The sequence below is a fragment of the Oryctolagus cuniculus genome, chromosome 16 (assembly GCF_051225735.1).
Source record: "Oryctolagus cuniculus isolate XC-2025 breed Fujian yellow rabbit chromosome 16, ASM5122573v1, whole genome shotgun sequence".
NCBI classification, from domain to species: Eukaryota; Metazoa; Chordata; class Mammalia; order Lagomorpha; family Leporidae; genus Oryctolagus; species Oryctolagus cuniculus.
The window spans coordinates 23,471,089-23,480,535 of record NC_142882.1 but is presented as its reverse complement, the minus strand read 5'-3'; positions in this window follow the sequence as shown (position 1 = coordinate 23,480,535).

The window sequence follows — 9,447 nt, the reverse complement described above, 5'->3', positions numbered from 1 at the left end:
TGTGTTTGGCTGGTCACCGTCCAGGAAATACAAGAAACCTCTTCTCTTTATATTAATAAAATCTAAAGCAGTGAAAAATCCAAAACATAAGTAAAACTCAGAGGAGCTGCCCAGAGCACACACACCACCCCACCTGCAATGAGGGCCCCATCCTGGCCCTCCTCCCACCCCCTGCCTCCCTCACCACAGGTGCACACAGCACAGCTGACTGTAGCCCTCGGCTCATCCGCCAGAACCTGCATGGGATCCTGCAGTCTTAGCCACACCTCTTTGTCTTCAGTCTGCTTCTCTGTCTCTCTCTCTCTATGTCTCTCTGTCTCTCTCTGTCTCTCTCTCCCTCTCTCTCTCTCTCTCTGTCTCTCTCTCTCTCTCTCACACACACATTGTTGAACATTCCATTGTAGAGAGAAACTTGTAAAAGGGGCAGGCAGGTGAGGGCTTACCTTGGAGTACAAGGAGTTCTCTGAGCCGATGGTCAAAGTTGAGCTCCAACTGGTGGGCAGCTCCCTAGGTGTGACCCTGCTGGGGGTTGGGAGGGAGGAGGGAACACCCATTGGCCCAACTTCTCTGCATCCCTTCCCATGGAGCCTCCCACACCACACAGAGCTGAGGACATAATTCCCAGTGTGTGTGTCAAGCCAGAGAGACATGCGGTACAAGCCCACAGCCCCATGCTGGAGTGCCTGGGGGTTTGGGTTCCCACTCTGTTTCCTGCACAGCCCTGCAAGGCAGGAGCACACAGGTGGCTCAAGCCCATGAGTCCCTGCCACTCACAAGGGAGACTCAGATTGGGTTTCTGGCTCCAGGCTGCGGACTGGCGGAGGCCCGGGTTTGTTGTGGGCATTTGAGGCATGAACCAGCAGCTTGAAGCTGCCTGCCTCTCTAATAAATAAAACTCCCAGGGCCGGCACTGTGGCATAGCGGGTAAAGCTGCTGCCTGCAGTGCCGGCATTCCATATGGGTGCCAGTTAATGTCCCGGCTGTTCCACTTCTGATCCATCTTTCTGCTGTGGCCTGGGAAAGCAGTAGAAGATGGCCCAAGTCCTTGGGCCCCTGCACCCATGTGGGAGACCTGGAAGAAGCTCTTGGCTCCTGGCTTTGGATCAGCTCAGTTCTGACCAATATGGCCAATTGAGGAGTGAACCAGTGAATGGAGATCTCTCTCTGCCTCTCCTTCTCTCTCTATGTAACTCTGACTTTCAAATAAGTCTTTAAAAAAAACTCCTAAAAATGTGCATAACATGATTATACTTTTATAAAACAAATATATAGGTAAATAGATAGATAAATATTTAGATCATGCACAAAACTATTCAAAGGTTTTTTTTTTTGGTTTGGTTTGTTGTGTTTTCTGTCACCCAATCTTAAAGAAAGAAATAGAAGAGGATACCAAAAAATGGAAAAATCTTCCATGCAAATGGATTGGAAGAGTCAATATCATCAAAATGTCCATTCTCCCAAAAGCAATTTATAGATCCAATGCAATTACTATCAGGATACCAAAGGCATTCTTCTCAGATCTAGAAAGAATGATGCTGAAATTCATATGGTGGCACAAGAGACCTCGAATAGCTAAAGCAATCTTGTACAACAAAAACAAAGCCGGAGGCATCTCAATACCAGATTTCAGGACATACTACAGGGCAGTTGTAATCAAAACAGCATGGTACTGGTACAGAAACAGATGGATAGACCAATGGAACAGAATTGAAACACCAGAAATCAACCCAAAATCTACAGCCAACTTATATTTGATCAAGGATCTAAAACCAATTCCTGGAGCAAGGACAGTCTATTCAATAAATGGTGCTGGGAAAAACTGGATTTCCATGTGCAGAAGCATGAAGCAAGACCCCTACCTTACACCTTACACAAAAATCCACTCAACATGGATTAAAGACCTAAATCTACGACCTGACACCATCAAGTTATTAGAGAACATTGGAGAAACCCTTCAAGATATTGGCACAGGCAAAGAGTTTCTGGAAAAGATCCGGGAGGCACAGGCAGTCAAAGCCAAAATTAACATTTGGGATTGCATCAAATTGAGAAGTTTCTGTACTGCAAAAGAAACAGTCAGGAGAGGGAAGAGACAACCGACAGAACGGGAAAAAATATTTGCAAACTATGCAACAGATAAAGGGTTAATAACCAGAATCTACAAAGAGATCAAGAAATTCCACAACAACAAAACAAACAACCCACTTAAGAGATGGGCCAAGGACTTCAATATACATTTTTCAAAAGAGGACATCCAAATGGCCAACAGGCACATGAAAAAATGTTCAAGGTCACTAGCAATCAGGGAAATGCAAATCAAAACCACAATGAGGTTTCACCTCACCCCAGTTAGAATGGCTCACATTCAGAAATCTACCAACAACAGATGCTGGCGAGGATGTGGGGAAAAAGGGACACTAACCCACTGTTGGTGGGAATGCAAGCTGGTCAAGCCACTATGGAAGTCAGTCTAGAGATTCCTCAGAAACCTGAATATAACCCTACCGTTCGACCCAGCCATCCCACTCCTTGGAATTTACCCAAAGGAATTTAAATTGGCAAACAAAAAAGCGGTCTGCACCCTAATGTTTATTGCAGCACAATTCACAATAGCCAAGACCTGGAACCAACCTAAATGCCCATCAACGGTAGACTGGATAAAGAAATTATGGGATATGTATTCTTTAGAATACTATACCGCAGTAAGAAACAGCAAAATCCAGTCATTTGCAACAAAATGGAGGAATCTGGAACACATCATGCTGAGTGAAATAAGCCAGTCCCAACGGGACAAATACCATATGTTCTCCCTGATCGGTGACAACTGACTCAACACCAAAAAGGAAACCTGTTGAAGTGAAATGGACATTATGAGAAACGGTGACTTGATCAGCATAGCCCTGACTGTTAATGAACAACTTAATACATTATCCCTCTTAGTTTTTTTTTTTGTCTGTTCTACTTAATATGACTGGTTTAATTCTGTAATTAATACACAGTTATTCTTAAGTGTTGAAATTTAACTGAAATGTGATCCCTGTTTAACATAAGAGTGGGAATAAGAGAGGGAAGAGATGTACAATTTGGGACATGCTCAAGCTGACTTTCCCCAAATGGTAGAGTTAGAAACATACCAGGGGACTCCAATTCAATCCCATCAAGGTGGCATGTACCAATGCCATCTCACTAGTACAAGTGATCAATTTCAGTTCACAATTGATCATAATAAAAGGACTAAGAGTCAAGGGAGCACATAAACAAGTGTAGCGCCTGCTAATACTAACCGATAGAATAAATAAAGGGGAGAGTGATCCAACATGGGAAGCGAGATACTCAGCAGACTCATAGAATGTCCTAAACAGCACTCTGGCCTCAGAATCAACCCTAAAGGCATTCCGATCTGGCTGAAAAGCCCATGAGAGTATTTCAGGCATGGAAAGCCAAGACACTCTGGCAAAAAAAAAAAAAAAAAAAAAAAAAAAAAAAAAACCTAAATGAAAGATCTCTGTGAGTGAGATCCCAGTGGAAAGAACAGGTCTTCAAAGAAAGAGGTACCTTTCTCTGAAGGGAGGAGAGAACCTCCACTTTGACTATGACCTTGTCTAAACAAGATAAGAGTCGGAGAACTCAAGGGGCTTCCATAGCCTTGGAAACTCATGACTGGAGCATAGGGAGATTACTGATGCCATAAACAGGAGTGTCAATTTGTAAAGTCAACAACAGGAGTCACTGTGCACTTACTCCTCATGGAGGATCTCTGTCCTTAATGTGCTGTACATTGTGATTTAATGCTATAACAAGTACTCAAACAGTATATTTCACTTTGTGTTTCTATGGGGGTGCAAACTGTTGAAATCTTTACTTAATGTATACTAAACTGATCTGTAAAAAAAAAAAAAATTTACACAATTCCCAACTTGACTCTCACTGGGATTAAACATGACAATAGGTCTGATCTGATTTCATCATCATTTAAAAAATCATCTATTATTTTTCACTTTATGTTTCTGTGTGGGAGCAAACTGTTGAAATCTTTACTTAATGTATACTAAACTGATCTTCTTTATATTAAGTGAATCAAAAATGAATCTTGATGTGAATGGAAGGGGAGAGGGAGTGGGAAAGGGGAGGTTGCGGGTGGGAGGGACGGTATGGGGGGGAAGCCATTGTAATCCATAAGCCGTACCTTTGAAATTTATATATATTAAATAAAAGTTAAAAAAAAACTCCTAAAAATATGCATAACATGATTATACTTTTATAAAACAAATATATATAGGTAAATAGATAGATAAATATTTAGATCATGCACAAAACTATTCAAAGGTTTTTTTTTTTTTTTGGTTTGGTTTGTTGTGTTTTCTGTCACCCAACTGTTTGAGAATGACCCCTCCTAGATGGGCTGCTTTCCAAAGTCTTTGAATCAGGCAGGAGAGCGCATCCCAGGGGTTACAACTCACCTGGATAGAAGAGTCCATCCCAGGGGTTACAACTCACCTGGATAGAAGAGCCCATCCCAGGGGTTACAACTCACCTGGATAGAAGAGCCCATCCCAGGGGTTACAACTCACCCGGATAGAAGAGCCCATCCCAGGGGTTACAACACACTAGAAAACTAGTGCCTCCAGTGGTCACCTTTGTCCTACAGGGGGTCAATGAGAATGGAGTCCCTGACATTGGTGCTTTCTTTGTCACATGAAATGCCAAGTGGGTTAGGGTCGGTTCTGAGCTAAGGGTCCTCGGGGCCCCACAGGTGAGGCTCTTACTGGGGCATGGTGTGCTCTCCTCTTTCTCTGTGTGAGATCCCGAGGGCAGCTCTGTTGGTGTTTACCCCGAGAGCGGCAAGCGTGGTTGCCAGGATCCACCTGTGCAGGTGCCCCCCCCCGAGAAGTCCTCCTGTGGAGCACACACCACACACATCACACATCATACACACCACACACACACCATACACCACATGCATACCATACATTACATACCATACACACCACACAGCATACACACACATCATACACACTATACACACCATATACCACACACACTGTACACACCACTTGCCATACACAACACACACACACCATACACATCACACACTATATACTCTACACACACACCATACACCACATACACACCATACATTACATACCATACACACCACACGGCATACACACACATCATACACACTATACATACAATATCACACACACACCGTACACACCACTTGCCATACACAACACACACACACCATACATGCTACACACACACTATACACACCATACACCACATATATACCATACATCACACACAACACAGCATACACACACACCATACACACTAAACACACCATATACCACACACACCATATACACCACATTCCCTACACACCACACATACCGTACACATCACAAACCATACACACTACACACACACCAACACACTATACACACCGTATACCACATATACACCATACATCACACACCATACACACCACACACACACCCAATATACATCACATACCATACACACTATATATACACACAGTACACACAATACACACCATACACCACACACACACTGTACATACCACACACACACCATACACACCATATACCATACATAACACCATACACACCACACACACACCATACATACATATACTACACACCATACACCACACACACACTACACACATCACACACCATACACACTACACATACACCATACACCACACACACACTACACACACCACACACAATATACACTACATACACATCATACACCACGCATACACTATAAACCATACACCACACACCAGACACACCACACATACACCATACACATATCACACACACCATATACTGTATACACACCACACACATACATACCATACACCATGCACACACCACACAAACACACTACACACCACACACCAGATGCCACACATATACACAACACAGCAGACACACAAATACATATCTACATGTGTATGTATCCCATACACACACACCATATACATACCCCACCCAGGTACCAGACACATCTATCACACACACAACACATTCACTACACATAGAGCTATCACATAAACCCATACCTCCATCACACATATACCACTCCCCCATTATATACACACCACACCCCATATGCACACAACATACACATACACACTACACACCATCACAGTACACAAACACACATGTGTGCACTGCATGGTTCTTTGGGCCTCAGAACCCCTCTTGCTGATGTCACACTGCATCCCTGGGCTGGGGGCCTCCAGCCCCTCCCTGTGCCTGGTCAGGGGCCACCTCTGGCAGGCTCCCTGGCCGTCTGGCCTCTGCCCTGGATGCCGCCCTGGCACCCCACGGGCCCCAGTGGGCTCATCCTGTCGAGTGCTTGCCATGAAGCTCTTGGAATCCCAATTCTGGGATTCTAGGGCTGTCTCAGAGAATGGTCGCTGTGGGGCTGGGGCCCAGTGATTCCAGGTCACATCTGTGCCCCATGTTGGACCCTGGTTTTCATCTTCCTGGCTGGGGGGATGGGGGAAGGCTCTGTCCTGTCTCAGTGGGAAGGGCCGGCACCTGGTCAGCTACTCTCACAGTTGTGTTCCCCCTGCTCAGGTTTGGGGGGCCCAGCGTGGCCCCACCGGGGTGCATCCTGGCCTCTACCCACTCTTGGGAGGGGCCTCAGCCACCTGCTATCCATTCCCACCTGCTGCATTGACAGCCTCCTCCCTCACTGTCCACCACCCTTGTAACATGGCACCTGGATGGGCACCCTAAGTCATGCTGGTGGCACCTGCCCACCCCTCAGCTGCTCTCGCCACCCCCACCCCTACCGCCTGGGGCAGCCCTGCTCTTCCATCTTGAACCCCCCACCGAGAAACAGCTTTTCAGCTCAGCATCAGCTCCCCGCAGGCTCCACCCACCCCTGGGTACCAGAATCCCTAACTCACCGCAACTGCAATCAGATCTGGACAGCGAAGTCCTACCAAAGGCTTCTCGCTCAGCAAAGGCTGACTTGAGAAGTGAGGAGGGGACCTGTGGGATCACACGGAACCCAAGGCGCCTCACAGAGCCCATGACCCCGCAACCATGGCAATGCCCCCATGGTGGTGGGGGGAGGGGAATGGCTGTGACCTGGCTGGGGTGGGGGTGGGGGAGGGACTGTGGGGTGGAACTCCCAGGTCACTTCTCAATCTGGTTCACAGCTCTGGGTTATTTTTTTTTTTTTAAGATTTATTTTGAAAGTCAGAGTTATACAGAGAGAGAAGAGGCAGAGAGAGAGAGAGAGAGAGAGGTCTTCCATCCAATGGTTCACTCCCCAATTGGCTGCAATGGCCGGAGCTGCTCTGATCCGAAGACAGGAGCCAGGTGTTTCTCCCCGATCTCCCATGCGAGTGCAGCCGCCCAAGGACTTGGACCATCTTCTACTGCTTTCCCAGGCCATACGGAGAGCTGGATTGGAAGAGGGGCAGCTGGGACTAGAACCAGTGCCCATATGGGATGCCGACACCGCAGGTGGAGGATTAACCTCCTGCACCACGGTGGCGCCGGCCTCCCAGCCCTGGGTTTTGATAGGAAACTTGAACGGCCCACAGGCATGCTCACAGCACACTCGCTCCTCCGCAGCCTTCTCAGGGCCTCTGATCTGTAGTTCTAGAAGTTTCCCAAGGGTGGGCGTTCGGGGCCAGAGGTTATGATGCCCAGGCATCCCATGCTGGATGGTGGAGTATTTGGTTGAAGTCCAGGCTCCACTTTTGATTCCAGCCTCCTGGTGGTGCAGATCTCCTAAGTGACAGGTGGTCTGGCCACCCCCATCAGGGACCTGGACTGCATTGCCAGCTCCTGGCTTCAGCCTGGCCCTGTCCTGGATGGCACAGGCGTCTGTGAAGTGAACTGGCAGATGGGACATCTCTGTCTCTTTTGCTGCTCTCATATAAACCTATCTATTTTAAAAGATCTGGTTCCCATTTGTAGGTCTCTCAGTAGTGCCCCTCTGAAGCTGCCTGCAGCCAGGCAATGTGCTGTGTCCAGCTCTGCTGCCCAGGGCCCGTGGTGGCTGGGGTCTGCTGTCCACCGGGCCAGTGACTCTGAGAAGCCCGCATGCAGCTGTACACACACCACAGCTGCCCATGCCCATCTGCACACTGCACACAACTACACACCTCTGGGTGCACATCGCTCACACATGGGCACAACCGCCAAACACACAGAAGACTCTCCATCCCCTTCCGCCACACCACAGGGTGGACCAGGGTGAACCCCGACAAGGCTTGAAGCTTGGCAGAGGTGTCTATGGCTCAATGAGGGCCCTGGATTGATGAGATCAGCAGCCACCTGGATCCCCACCACACCACACACTATACACACCACACACTATATGCACCACACACTATACGCACCACACACACACCACACACCACACACACCATACTGTACACACCACAAACACATCATACATTATACACCATACACCACACACACCATACACACTACACAAACACAACATACACACCACACACACGCCATACACACCACATGCCATACACACTATACACATACCATACACACTATACACACCATATACAACACACACACATGCATACCACACACACACCATATACATCACACACCATAAACACTACACACACACCATACACACCATATATCACACATACACTACACACAATACATAACACACACAGTACAAACATCACACATCATACACACCATATACCACACATACACTACACACCATACACCACACACATACTACACACATCACACCATACACACTACACACACACCATACACACCATATACCATACATACACTACACACCATACACGACACACACAGTACAAACATCACACATCATACACATCACATGCATGCTACACACACATCATACACAACACATACACTACACACAATACACCACAAACCATACACATATCACATACACTATATACCATACACACACATACATACCATACACCATGCACACAACACACACACTACATTCACCACACACCAGGTGCCGCATATATATACCACACAGAAGACACACAAACACATATCTACATGTGTATGTATCCCATACACACACACCATACACACACCCCACCCAGGTACCAGACACATCTATCACACAACACATTCACTACACACAGAGCTACCACATATACCCACACCTCCATACACACCTACCACTCCCCCATTATACACACCCCACACCCCATATACACACAGCATACACATACACACTACACACCATCACAGTACACAAACACACATGTGTGCACTGCATGGTTCTTTGGGCCTCAGAACCCCTCAAGCTGATGTCACACTGCATCCCTGGGCTGGGGGCCTCCAGCCCCTCCCTGTGCCTGGTCAGAGGCCACCTCTGGCAGGCTCTCTGGCCACTTGGCCTCCACCCTGGATGCCA